Source organism: Trifolium pratense, linkage group LG2 (genome assembly GCF_020283565.1).
Source record: "Trifolium pratense cultivar HEN17-A07 linkage group LG2, ARS_RC_1.1, whole genome shotgun sequence".
NCBI lineage: Eukaryota > Viridiplantae > Streptophyta > Magnoliopsida > Fabales > Fabaceae > Trifolium > Trifolium pratense.
The window spans coordinates 51,227,660-51,240,969 of record NC_060060.1 but is presented as its reverse complement, the minus strand read 5'-3'; the positions used below and the strand labels follow the sequence as shown (position 1 = coordinate 51,240,969).

Sequence of the window (13,310 nt, the reverse complement as noted above, 5' to 3'; positions counted from 1 at the left end):
CGTCTGTTAGGGTACCCATATAGCTTGTAGCAGTAAGGCCTTATGTGCCCTTTTCTACCACAGTAATGACATCTCCAAGCATGGTGCTTTCTTCTCACTACAACATTTTAGCTCTAAGGCAACCCCTAATTTTTTTGAAGCAAAAAAAGCGTTCTTGTAGAATACCATAAGCAACGGTTTTCTTATACCGTAGCGATATGGTACTGAACTTTAAAAACAATATGCAACGACTAAAAAGCGCTCTCTTATGATACAACCATAACGGTTTTTTATTGAATCTTTTTTGGCAACCACAAAAACTGTTCTGCTATAATTTTTTATTATTTATTAAATAAAAAATATAAAACTGTTCTTCTTTGTGTGCAAAAATTTCACATTATCATCGTATTCCCAAAGTACAAATCTAAATTACATAGAGATAGAAACTCGTTTTCTTCCATTCTACGAAATCAGCAAACCCCTTTTTTTTTTTTGAAGAAGAAATCAGCAAACCCCTTTCATATGAGAAGCTCAAAATCCCTACTCCAAATCACAAACAACAAATCGCTAAATCCCTTTGGTGCAAAATTATCAACTCCAAGAACCCTAAACTCACTAATGATCCCTTCTCGATTGGTTTCATTCCAACGCACCCGAAACTCTCACTGAATCTCCCTCTCGAAGTTTCAATCTCCCTCTCAGGAAGCAAAACGAAAAAAAGTATCAATCCCTAATTCCTCTCTCAGTCACGATACTTCAATCCCTAATTCCTCTTATGAAGCTTCAATGACTCGGTCACTGATTCTATTTATTGAATCGCGGTTTAGTTCGAAGCCCAATCGCAGTTTCAACAACGCCTCAGTTCGAAGTTCAATCGCAATTTCGACAGGTACTGTTCAAAGTCTTCCTTTTCCACTTGGTCTTTTCTTCAATAGGCTCACTATTAGGACTGAGGTTTAACAACTTTTGATTTGTCTTATTATTTGGTTTAGTTGAACTCAATTGATTTGGTTATTTGATTTCTGTTCATTGAATTTTCTATCGCTCGTTTTCTAAAGGCAGCAAATATGCCAGCTTCGATGCTCCTGTTTTTTCGCCATCATCCTTGAATATCTCGCCACTGAGGTAATTTTCGTTCAATTCCTGTCTCGTTATTTTTCAATCTCATATTTCATATACATGTTGCTAGATCTAGAATTTGTTGTTCATGAATTATTTTGAATTAATCACACTAGATTTGTTTGAATTTAGTTTAATTTCAGCTGATTAGGGTTTTGAACAAGCTCTCATTCATTGTCTTTCCATCTATAACAGAATGTAATCCACCATTCTTCGAGTTGTTGCTTGGATTCTCTATGAAATTGCTTCTTCTCTCAATCTAATGGAATTTGTTGCGGTAACTCTGGTTACCTTTTCATCGCTATTCCTTGTCTACTTTGGGTTGAGAGTTCAGTTGCATTGATAGGATTTGATGTAAACCATATATACAAATGCATGTTTACATTTCAATTGGTGTGTTCATGATATTGAACTGCATTGATGCAAGACCCTGATGAATGAATCTTATTTGATTCTTTAAATAGTAGTATATAACCTGTAGTTATTCTTTTAAAGTATCACCGAATAATGATCATTTTTATAACTTCAATATTCTTTTTTCTTCTTTTGTTTATATTCTAATTAGTATGTTTATCATTTTGACACTGCAGGGTGATATAAATGATCATGAATCTATTGGTAAGGCAATTAAGTAAGTTGATATCGTGATCATATGTGTTGCTGGTAAGCTACTAATTGAGGTTGTTAGACTCTTGGTAGTAGAAATGCAGAATTTGCAATTTACAGGATGGAAGAATTGACTTTTATTGAGCATGTTTCTCTCAATAACAACTTAGAAGACACATCACCAAGAAGCTATCCAGCAAGTTTTGCACCTGTAGATTAGTATGGAACTTATTCAATGAGAATAAGGTACTTTGAATATTTTCTCTTTACTGTGCTTAGTTAATTTATCTATTGATGCATGCATGACCAAATATTATCTAGTTTGAAACTTTCTCCTATATTTTCAGGTTTTGAGGCTTCTTGATTTTCTAGTCAGCCTATTGGAGCTTCCACTTGGCGAGGTCATTGAATTTGTAATTTTTGGTTGGTTCTCCTGGTATTCAAGTTTATCGTGCTCCTTTTTTATTCAGAAACTTGTCGAAATTACTCCTGGAAGACATTGTGAGTTGCCTATTTTCTTGTTAATTATTTGTATTATTAGAGGTATTGTACTTAATATTTTAATATTTCCCAAATAGTAGTGATAATAGTGTGTCCTGCTATAGTATGACTATATTTCTTTGTGTATTATGCTTGTCTTTTTCATCTCTTTCATGTTAGTTTATGCTGTTGTTTCTTTACTACACTATTGTGATCTATTTTCTGCTATTGTATGTCCTTGTTGCTGCATAATATTCTGGTTTGTGTGCTTCTGCATATTTTGCCACTGCGTTTCTGGTTGTTTCTGCATTCTCACTCTGGTTCATGCACATTACACATATGGGTGTCACCGTGTGTCTGTATTTCCCACACATGTCGAACACTCAGTCGTGACTTCAACCTGAAGTGTTGGTGCTGGCTTATTTTTTCAGATTTTGATGATATATATCTACTATCTACTATTGTCAACCTGAATGTTATATGCAATGATTATGTTGGATTGCGTCTCGTTGAGAAGAGGACCAAGGAAGACGCTCACAATAAAGAGGAGTTAAACAAAGAACAAGTCAATGGAAATCTCATATATGGTCAGTTTACTTTGCTATTTGTATGTTTACTTCGGCCGTTCGATTCTATTTTGAACAAGTTCTTTTTATTTGAATTGGGGTTAAAGGTGGTATTTTTAATGTACAGTTATGTAAATGTAAGGGATGAGTGGATTAGAGAAATATTATGATTTGGGAGAATGTGTGTGCGTGCGCGCGCGAGGGGTTTGCTTAAGGAATAATATTAGTGTGCTTATAATGTCCACTCTTTTTAGACATTATTTATTGAACATATTACTTTTATTTTATTTTGTAGATGAATAATTTCAAGATTTGGAAGCACAAGATGAAGAAATAGAAGTTGATACTGATGTTTTTTTTATTTTATAGACGTTGATGGTAATTTTGAATGTAACAATGATGATTGACTTGTTTTATAGTATATTAAAGAACCACATATTTTTAACACTCTTATTTGATACTTATATATGAATGGTATATGATTGACATCATATTACAACTTTATAAGAATTATTTTATCTGTAAAAACACAGTCTTTTGCAATATTTATTCCTAAGATTTGATGTTATTGTAAAACTGATTATTTTCCACCTTTTTTAACCTTGATCAGGAATTTAAACCTAAACTTGTTCCGGAGCTCATTAGGGACCAATGTATTGTAAAATCTTGTCTTATTTCGTTTTCCTTTCAATTATTTGAGTAAAAGTATGTTGACAATTGAAGTTCTACTAATGATATCATTGTCTTTCTTGATTCTTGTCAGACAAGGAGTTCTTCCATGTTCAGAAACTCTCTCTTGTCCTAGATGTAAGTAAAAGTATATATTATTCTATCTCTGGAAATTTTTGCTAGTACTTTTCAAAGTCTCATATATTTTTCTAACTTCATTTTTCTATCATTGCAGATTCAAGTTGTTTGCATGTTAATTGTGGTGGAAACAATATACAGGTGAGGGAAAATGGTAAAACTATCCTCTATATTGGATTGGAGATGGAGATGTGACGGGGGATGCTGCTAAATATTATATTGATTCTGAAAATCATTGGGGTTTTAGTAGGCCGGGGACTTCATGGATGACTTCATCAATAAATACAACAGCTCGTGTTTTGACATCCTCAAGTATGCCAGAAATATATACAACAGCTCGTGCAGCTCCCATTTTGCTTACTTATTTTCACTATTGCCTAAAGTTACTAGTACATTTGAAGATTTTGTATCAATTCAAGGTGAATGATTCACATTGGAATATACATTTAAGATAGTTTCATTTTGAAGTGGCATGGTCTATTTCATTTTGAAGATGCTAGTTTGATTAATGTGAATGATTGACAATATTAGGACAACTTTATGTTGATCGATGTTATTTTGATATATATATATATATATATATATATATGAATGACAATCATTTTCGTTTAATTTGGTATGTCTTTTATTATTGGATCATATTGAAATTATTGTTTTTAAGTATAATATAATAATTATTTATCAGGGTGATAAAATTAAAAGGAAAATAAAATGATAGTTTTTGCAGTAGTGCGAAATCATTCTTGTAGTTAGGAAACCGTTGTTTTAGATCATATAGGAAAGGATATACCAAAACGGTTTTTTATAGAGCAATGGCGAGAAAGCGTTGCTGTATCTTATCAACCAGAACGGTTTATGATTTGGCAACGGCGAAAACTCGTTGCTGTATCAAAAACCGTTGTCATATCTTTTCAATAGTTAATAAATTTAAGGGTCTACCAGAACGGTTTTACGTTAAACAACTGTTGAAAACCGTTGCCGTAGATAAAAGCAAACCGTTCTCTATACTAGAACAATGGCAACGGTTTTATTTGAGAACAGAGAGAAACCATTGTGGTTGGAAACTGTAAGAACCGTTCTGCTAGGGACTCTAAGAAAACGGTTGACTTGAAGGCGTTGCCATTGAAAGAAAAAACCGTTGCGAAAGGCTAAGAGAACCCCTCGGTATAGAACGCCACAAAACCGTTCTTGTAGCCTATGGCAACGGTTTTTTAACATTACAGAACGCTTTTTTGGCGTTCTTGTAGAATGAAAATGTTGTAGTGTCTATTTCTTGACATGGGATGCTGCTGATGATGCTGCGGCTTCTGATAAGGCATCCTTTGCTTTTGAGTTTCTTTAGGCTCCATGTACATGAGGTTAGGACTGTAATTTTTGAATTTGTTGACATTTTCATAGCTAAGCCCAATATTTCTAGGCTTTCGAACATTTTTCTCTAAGATTTCCTCCAGTTGTCCATCAGCCTTATGAAGTTTGTCAAGATGCTCATCATCTTTATACAACATGTCAGAGAATTTTCTCAGCCGCCAAATGTCAGTATTTAATTTTTCAATGACTTCTTTAGCTTCTTCAAGATCAGAGGATAGATAGTTTACCTTCTTTTGAAGTTCCTCCATCTTTGAGGTATTCTCAAACTTTTCTGCTTTTAACTCATTGATGGTTACCTTTTGTTTCTCAATAACCCTGCAGATCTCAAGATCAGAGGATAGAAAATTTACCTTCTTTTGAAGTTCCTCTATTTTTGAGATATTCTCAGATTTTTCTGCTTTTAACTCATTGATGGTTACCTTTTGTTTCTCAATAACCCTGCAGATTTCTTCACTTTTAAGACAAAGTTCCTTGTAGGATGCAGCAAGCTCTTCATAGGTTACCTCTCCATCATCAGATTCTGTATCAGATGTAACAATACCTGTTAAGACTGAGATATGTTTAGCAGTTACAGATGCTGTATCATCTTCTGAGTCATCATCCTCAGACCAACTGACAGTTAGTCCTTTCTTTGCTCTCTTCTGATATGTTGGGCACTCAGGTCTGATGTGACCATATCCTTCACATTCGTGACATCGAATGTTTCTGTTTAAGTTTGATTTTTCATCACCCTTTGGTTTTCCTTGACTCTCATTGCTGCGCATAGTGCTTGGAGCATTGTTTTTGAAATTTGATCTGGGTCTCTTATCCATTCGTTTCAGAACTTTGTTGAATTGTTTTCCCAATAACACCATGGCCTCAGAGATACTCTCATTAGATTCTTCTTCATCCTCCAGTTCTTCTTCATTATTTTTAGATGAGAAGGCAATGCTCTTATTTTTCCTTTCACTTCTTCCATTTGCAACACTTTCATAAGTTTGGAGTGATCCAACCAGTTCATCCAGCTTAATCTCAGATATGTTTTTGGCTTCTTCCATAGCTGTGACTTTCATATCAAATTTCTTTGGAAGTGATCTAAGCATTTTTCTTACTAACTTTTCTTCGGGAATTTTCTCCCCCAAAGCATCAAATTGATTATCATAGTCTAGAATAGTCATATGAAAATCTTGAATTGTTTCCTCCTCCTTCATACGTAAATTTTCAAACTGAGTAGTAAGAATCTGTAATTTAGACATTTTTACCTGAGGAGTACCTTCATGAACAGTTTCAAGAATCTTCCAAGCTTCCTTTGCTGAGACACATTTTTTGATTAGTTTGAAGATGTGTTTATCTACCCCATTGTATAATGCATATAATGCTTTTGAGTTTCCCAAAGCAAGCTCATCCTCTTCTTTAGACCAGTCCTCCTCAGCTTTTAGTTTAAGTGTTGGCTTTCCATCCTTGTCAATGACCACGGGGGGGTCCCATCCTTTCAGAACAGCCTTCCAAGTTTTGCTATCCATAGATTTTAGGAAAGCAATCATGCGCGATTTCCAATAATCATAGTTGGAGACACCAACTAGAAGCGGTGGTCTGCTTACAAGCCCTCCTTCCTTTTCAATGTTGCCAGACATTTTCCCTGGAGCTCACCCTATAACCAGAAAGGGTGCCTGCTCTGATGCCAATTGAAATCTGGCACGCAGTGAACACAATGCTGCACAAGATGCTATAGCACACGTTGCAGCAAGACAGTCGTAGAACACAGTAAATAAATAAATAAATTGCAGAACAATAAATAAGACAGGAAATTGTTAACCCAGTTCAGTGCAACGTCACCTACTCTGGGGGATACCAATCCAGGAATGAATCCACTATAATAGCTCTAGTTCAAAGCCCTCGACCAACACCCGGTACTTGACTTATCACCTAGACACTACCCGTGCAATCCTACCTAAGAACCTCTTAGATAATGAGACCCCGTCCCAAATTCCCTCTAACAACACGTACTATGTTGCTGTCAATAATAACGATAAGGATGGAGACACTCTCCTAGAAACTAGACAACACTCTTGCTTAAAAGCTTATGAGTGAATCACACAAACTAACTCCGTGCTTAAAAGCTTAGGAGTAGCTTACAATTAACAACCAAAACACAGTCCTAAACTTGCATCAGATTGACACAAGAAAGGCTGACAAAAACACACAACCAAAACCTAAAAAAACGCACGCTTTATGAAAGACAAGGTTTTGAATACACGAGTTGTAAAGGCTTGAGGCTTCTCATATTTATAGTCTTCAATTGTCTTGATGTCCAAGTTAGGTCTTCAGACTTGTACAGCTGTGAGAATTGCGGCCCAACCCTAAATTAATTTCAAAAATATAATTTGTTTGTTTCATGTTGTACCAAACAAAAAAAAACGCCAAAAATATAATATAATTATATTTTTGTTTTAAATCACTTTCCTTTGACCGACTTCAATAAAACTTGCTGAGTAAGTCTCGTCTTGCCTAGACGCACGTGCCTGAATATATAATTGAAGCAAATCTTGACTCAGATTTGAAATAAAAATTCTGCACGAAAACAGAGCTTCAGTATGCTGTACTATAATGCTACAGCATCTCAGTTCAGCATCTGGCTGGTTGGCTTTTGCAAAATGTAGCCAATCAAAACACCAACAAGCTTCAAAATCAGAGTCACTTGATGGTGCACTCTTCCTTTTCAGCACACCCTTTTTCTTTTCAGGAGGAGGTATAGGCTTGCTCCATCCTTTCTTAGGACCATACTTGACAGGCTTCAGAGTAGTGTCCTTTGTTTTCTTGGTGACAACAGGGGTAGTGGTAACAGCAGGTGCAGGTGTAGTGGTCCTGCTTATCAGTCTTCTTCCAATTCCTTTCTGAGTAGGTGGAGGTTGCAGATCTTCTTCAGAGGGGACTTCATCAACATCCACTATGTCCTGTTCTTCATTGGTGGTTTTCTCAGAATCCTCACCAGCTTCATTTTCTGGCTCAGAATCAGCCACATGTTCAGGAGTACTTTCTTTGTTTACTTCCTCTTCAGTGGAAGCTTTAGAATTAGATCCACTGCCAAACGTCCCAGTGGTAGTGTTAGCATGTGGGCTAGAATCTCCTTTGGATGCTTCAACATCCTTCTCAGCATCAGTTGGTATAGAGGATGGCTCAACATCGGTTGGCGCATCGGTTACAACAGCCTTTTCTTGGGATTTTTCAGCAACATCAGTTATGACATTCGTGGGAACTGCCATATTCTCAGGACCACTAGGATTATTGGTCACACAAACATTCTCAGCAACATTTTGGGTTTTTCCTAGGGTTTCAACAGAACTAGGGTTTTCCTTTGCAGAATGGGTTTCTTGATTCACCTTTTCAGAAACAGACTTAACACTTTCTTCATTAGCTTTATTAGACGATTCAACATTCGCATTTTTGTCGGAGGCAACATCATGCGATTCCACATTCGCAGTTTCAGAAGGATTCTTACTCAAGTATAGATCAGACATGCTCAAACCCCTTTTTACGGGAGATTGGGATTTCTTCTTCTTAGACTTAACAGTATCAGACTTAATAGAAATTGAAGGAGACGATTCACTTACTTTCTTAGTGGATTTTGCAGATTTCTTCTTCTTAGAACTAGTTGCAGGGATACTTGATATGGGCGTCGCATCGACCACAGCCGTTGTTCCTTCCTTCTTAGATTTTGATCTTGTTTTCATAGTATCAGCAATTTTGTTTTTGATCTGAGCGGAACCGGAAGATTGAGACATTTTCTCAGAAAAATTGTTGAAGTTTTTGATGTTTTTGATGATTTGAGATGATGATTTGAGATTGTAGATCGCAGCAAGTAGTTTAGAGGAAGTTGGAGGTTTTGAAAAGGAATAATGATGATATGAGAGTTGATAGCGTGTAATTGAGAAGTTATAGAAAGTATTTTTTGTCTTTCCTTGATTTACGTGCGCCAATAGTTGAAATTTGGAGAACAAAACGGTTGCGCGCACATAGTGCCTTAACTGCTATAATTCCTCATGTAGGCAAATTCCCAATTTGCCCCTAAGCCTTTCAAATTGATGAGCTTCTAAAGCTTTAGTAAAGATATCAGCTACCTGCTCTTCAGTTGCAACATGCTCTAACTTCACAACATTTTCTTCTACTAAATCCCTGATGAAGTGATGACGAATGTCAATATGCTTTGTTCTACTGTGCTGTATAGGATTTTTTGAAATATTTATGGCGCTTAAATTGTCACAGTACAATGTTAGAGCATCCTGTTCAACATTGTATTCCTTAAGCATCTGCTTCATCCACAATAATTGAGAGCAACTACTCCCAGCTGCAATGTACTCAGCCTCTGCAGTGGATAGAGAAACACAGTTTTGTTTCTTGCTAAACCATGAGATAAGATTCTCTCCTAGGTAAAAACATCCACCAGAGGTGCTTTTTCTGTCATCAGCACATCCAGTCCAATCTGCATCACAATATCCCATCAACCTAGCATTGTTGGTGTGGGAATACATTATCCCATAATCAGAAGTTCCATTGACATACTTCAAAATTCTTTTTACTTGTATAAGATGGCTCATTTTTGGCTCAGCTTGATACCTTGCACATACACCAACAGCAAAGGTGATATCAGGTCTGCTTGCTGTGAGGTATAGTAGGCTTCCTATCATGCTTCTGTACAGGCTTTGATCTACATCTACACCTTTCTCATCCTTGGTTAATTTCAGATGTGTGGCAGCAGGTGTTCTTTTGTGAGCAGCATTTTCCATGCTAAATTTCTTTATGATATTTTTGGCATACTTGCTTTGCGACACAAATATTGTGTCTTCCATCTGTTTTACCTGTAATCCAAGAAAATAGGTTAGTTCACCTACCAAGCTCATCTCAAATTCAGACTGCATCTGTCTCACAAAGTGTTGGACCATCGGTTCCGCCATCCCTCCAAAGACTATGTCATCAACATATATCTGTGCTATCAACAAGTTTCCATTCATTTCTTTGACAAATAAGGTCTTGTCATTTCCACCTTTCTTGTATCCTTGGTTGATCAGGAATTCAGTTAGCCTTTCATACCAAGCCTTTGGTGCTTGTTTCAAGCCATACAAAGCCTTTTTCAGTTTGTAGACATGATCCGGATGATTTGGATCTATGAAACCTTTGGGCTGTTCAACAAACACTTCTTCATGAAGATACCCATTTAGAAAGGCGCTCTTGACATCCATTTGGTAGAGTTTGAGTTTGAGGATGCAAGCTACACCAAGAAGCAGCCTTATGGATTCTAGTATTGCTACGGGGGCAAAGGTCTCATCAAAGTCGATTCCCTCCACCTGAGTGTAGCCTTGAGCTACCAGTCTTGCCTTATTCCTTGTAACTGTGCCCTTCTCTTCAGATTTATTCTTGTATATCCATTTGGTACCTATGACATTTACTCCATGTGGTCTTGGAACAAGATCCCAGACTTCATTTCTCTTGAATTGATTCAATTCTTCTTGCATTGCTCCAATCCAGAACTCATCAGTAAGAGCTTCTTTTATGTTTTTAGGCTCAAATTTTGATACAAAGCAAGTGTTTAAGATAGCATCAATCTTTCTTCTGGTAGCAATGCCCTGGTCTGGATCACCTATGATTAGATCTTTAGGGTGATTCTTCTGTGTCCTAATAGATGGTGCATTTGCTGGGACAGGTACAGAGTCTTGATCAGATTCCTCACCTTTTAATTCAGACTTTTCACTTTGTGTCATCTCATCAGAATTGTCAGGGGATGGTTCAACATATGTTTCCACATCTTGTGATTGAGTGGATGATGCATCATCAATCACAACATTGATCGTTTCCATAATGACTTTGGTTTTTGAGTTATAGACCCTGTAGGCTCTGCTATTCAAAGAGTATCCCAGAAATATACCTTCTTCACTTTTAGGATCAAGTTTTCGTCTTGGTTCTCTGTCAGCAAGAATGTAGCATTTACTCCCAAAAATGTGAAAGTGTTTCACAGTTGGCTTTCTTCCCTTCCATAATTCATATAAGGTTGCAGATGTTCCCTTTTTAAGTGTTACACGGTTGTGTATGTAGCAGGCTGTACTCATAGCCTCTGCCCAGAATTGATATGGAAGACCCTTGGCATGAAGCATTACCCTAGCAGACTCTTGAATGGTTCTATTCTTTCTCTCTACTACACCATTTTGTTGTGGTGTTATGGGAGCAGAGAATTCTTGTTGGATACCTTCTGCTGCACAGAAATCATAGAATTTGCTATTCTCAAATTCCTTTCCATGATCACTTCTGACCCTTATGATGACAGACTCCTTTTCTCTTTGAAGTTGTACACATAAGTTTCTAAATGTTTCAAAACTATCTGATTTTTCTCTAAGGAAGTCTATCCATGTAAATCTAGAGAAATCATCCACCATAACAAAAGCATACCTTTTTCCTCCAAGACTTTCAGTCTGCATAGGTCCCATCAAATCCATATGTAACAATTCAAGTGTTCTGGTAGTAGTTTGATGTTGAAGCCTTGGGTGCGCCACCTTGGTTTGTTTGCCTATCTGACATTCTCCACATATTGTTCCTTCGTCTATCTTTAGCTTGGGTAATCCTCTGATTGCTTCTTCAGCTATGGCCTTTTTCATTCCTCTCAGGTGTATATGACCCAACTTTTGATGCCAGAGTTTGACTTCCTCATTTTTGCTTATGAGACAAGTAGACATATAATTTCCTTCTTCAGATACCCACAAGTAACAATTATCTTTGGACCTTACTCCCTTCATTATCAGTCTTCCTTCTCCATCTGTAACAAGACATTCTGATTGTGTGAAGTTCACCTTCATGCCTTGGTCACACAATTGACTGATGCTAATCAAATTTGCTGTAAGTCCTTTAACTAACAGAACATTGTCTAAGTTTGGTAGCCCATTGTCAATTAGGTTCTCAATTCCTTTTATTTCTCCCTTAGCTCCATCTCCAAAAGTTACAAAACTTGTGGCATAGGATCTTAGATTGGCTAGATATCCTTCCACTCCAGTCATGTGTCTAGAGCATCCACTGTCAAAATACCAATCTTGTCTAGATGATGCCCGCAGAGATGTATGAGCTATCAAGCTTACACAATCTTCCTTTTTCTTCCACTCTTTCTTGACATTCACGTTCTCAGATTTGGGTTCAAGTGACCGTGAATTATGTGGATAGCCATACAGCTTGTAGTAGTAAGGTCTGATGTGCCCTTTCCTACCACAGTAATGACACCTCCAATTCCTTCTTTTAGTCCTAAATCTTGACCCGTTGTATCGATGGTGAGGTGGATGTTGAGGCATCGAGTTAGTCTGGACATGCTGCTTGGGTTTCAACCATGTGTCAGTTCCCTGATATGTGGGAGGATGAGGAGGTAGTAACCCACCACTAACAGGAAAAGTTTTATCAATAGGGGTAGTGATAGTAGCTTTGTTATAACTCATTTCTTGATCCACTATCTCATAGTCAAAGCCATTAGGTTTCTTACCTGCACTTTGTTTTAACAACATGGCTTGAAACTTTTCTTCTCCTGATGCAAAGACTCTAACTTGTTTTCTAGCATGCTCCAAGTCTTCATTCAGCTTTTCAATCTCTTTATTGAGAGTCTTAATTATATCCAGACATTCATTCTTCTCAGCCTGTAGTTGGCAATTCGCCTTCTTTTGTTTTTCCAAGGCTTTGCAGAATTCATTGCTCCTGATGAATAGGTCCTTGTAGGTAGCTAGTAGTTCTTCATAGGATGTTTCATCACATGATTCAGCATCAGATTCACAGACACCTGTCAATGCATTGACAAGTTTAGCAGATTCACCTTCATCTTCTTCTGAATCATCCTCATCTGTCCAAGTAACAGCTAGACTTTTCTTCTTCTTCAGGAAAGTAGGGCATTCAGATTTGATATGACCAAATCCTTCGCACTCATGACACCGAACTCCTCTAGATGAAGTACTTTTGTCATCACTTCTGGTCCTCCTTTGACTAGATACAGGTTTGTTGAAGTCAGATTTGGTGCTTGGACCATTGAACTTATTGTTGAAGTCAGACTTGGTGCTTGGACCATTGAATTTATTTCTTTTGTCCATCCTCTTCATGATACGGTTGAACTGTCTCCCAAGTAACACCATGGCTTCAGATAAGCTTTCATCACTCTCCATCTCTATCTCTTCATCTTCTGCAGTATTAGAAGTAAAAGCCAAATTTTTGTTTTTCTTCTCTTTTCTTTGGTTTATGCTCATCTCATATGTTTGAAGTGAGCCTATTAGTTCATCCACTTGAATGTTGGCCAGATCCTGAGATTCTTCTATTGCTGTTACTTTCATGTCAAACCTCTTAGGTAGAGATCTGAGGATTTTGCTCACCAGCTTTTCATCTGATATGGGTTCT

General features: G+C 37.1%; 2 long non-coding RNA genes across 5 annotated transcripts; both read left to right on the top strand.

The window, feature by feature from the left end:
- Positions 1-482: 482 nt before the first annotated feature.
- LOC123911465 lies at positions 483-2,628 on the top strand. 2 transcript variants are annotated; one of them, XR_006810533.1, is made up of 6 exons: positions 483-868; positions 1,038-1,104; positions 1,294-1,375; positions 1,689-1,716; positions 1,787-1,950; positions 2,052-2,628. It is a non-coding gene; the product is annotated as an uncharacterized LOC123911465 (long non-coding RNA). The 2 variants fall into 2 exon arrangements; XR_006810532.1 differs by having other exon boundaries at positions 1,689-1,950.
- Positions 2,629-2,660: 32 nt separating this feature from the next.
- On the top strand, positions 2,661-3,696 carry LOC123911466. 3 transcript variants are annotated; one of them, XR_006810534.1, is made up of 5 exons: positions 2,661-2,771; positions 3,046-3,128; positions 3,361-3,403; positions 3,514-3,557; positions 3,655-3,696. It is a non-coding gene; the product is annotated as an uncharacterized LOC123911466 (long non-coding RNA). The 3 variants fall into 3 exon arrangements; XR_006810535.1 differs by lacking the exon at positions 3,655-3,696 and having other exon boundaries at positions 3,361-3,408; positions 3,514-3,555; XR_006810536.1 differs by lacking the exons at positions 3,361-3,403; positions 3,655-3,696 and having other exon boundaries at positions 3,514-3,541.
- The last annotated feature ends 9,614 nt before the right edge of the window (positions 3,697-13,310 follow it).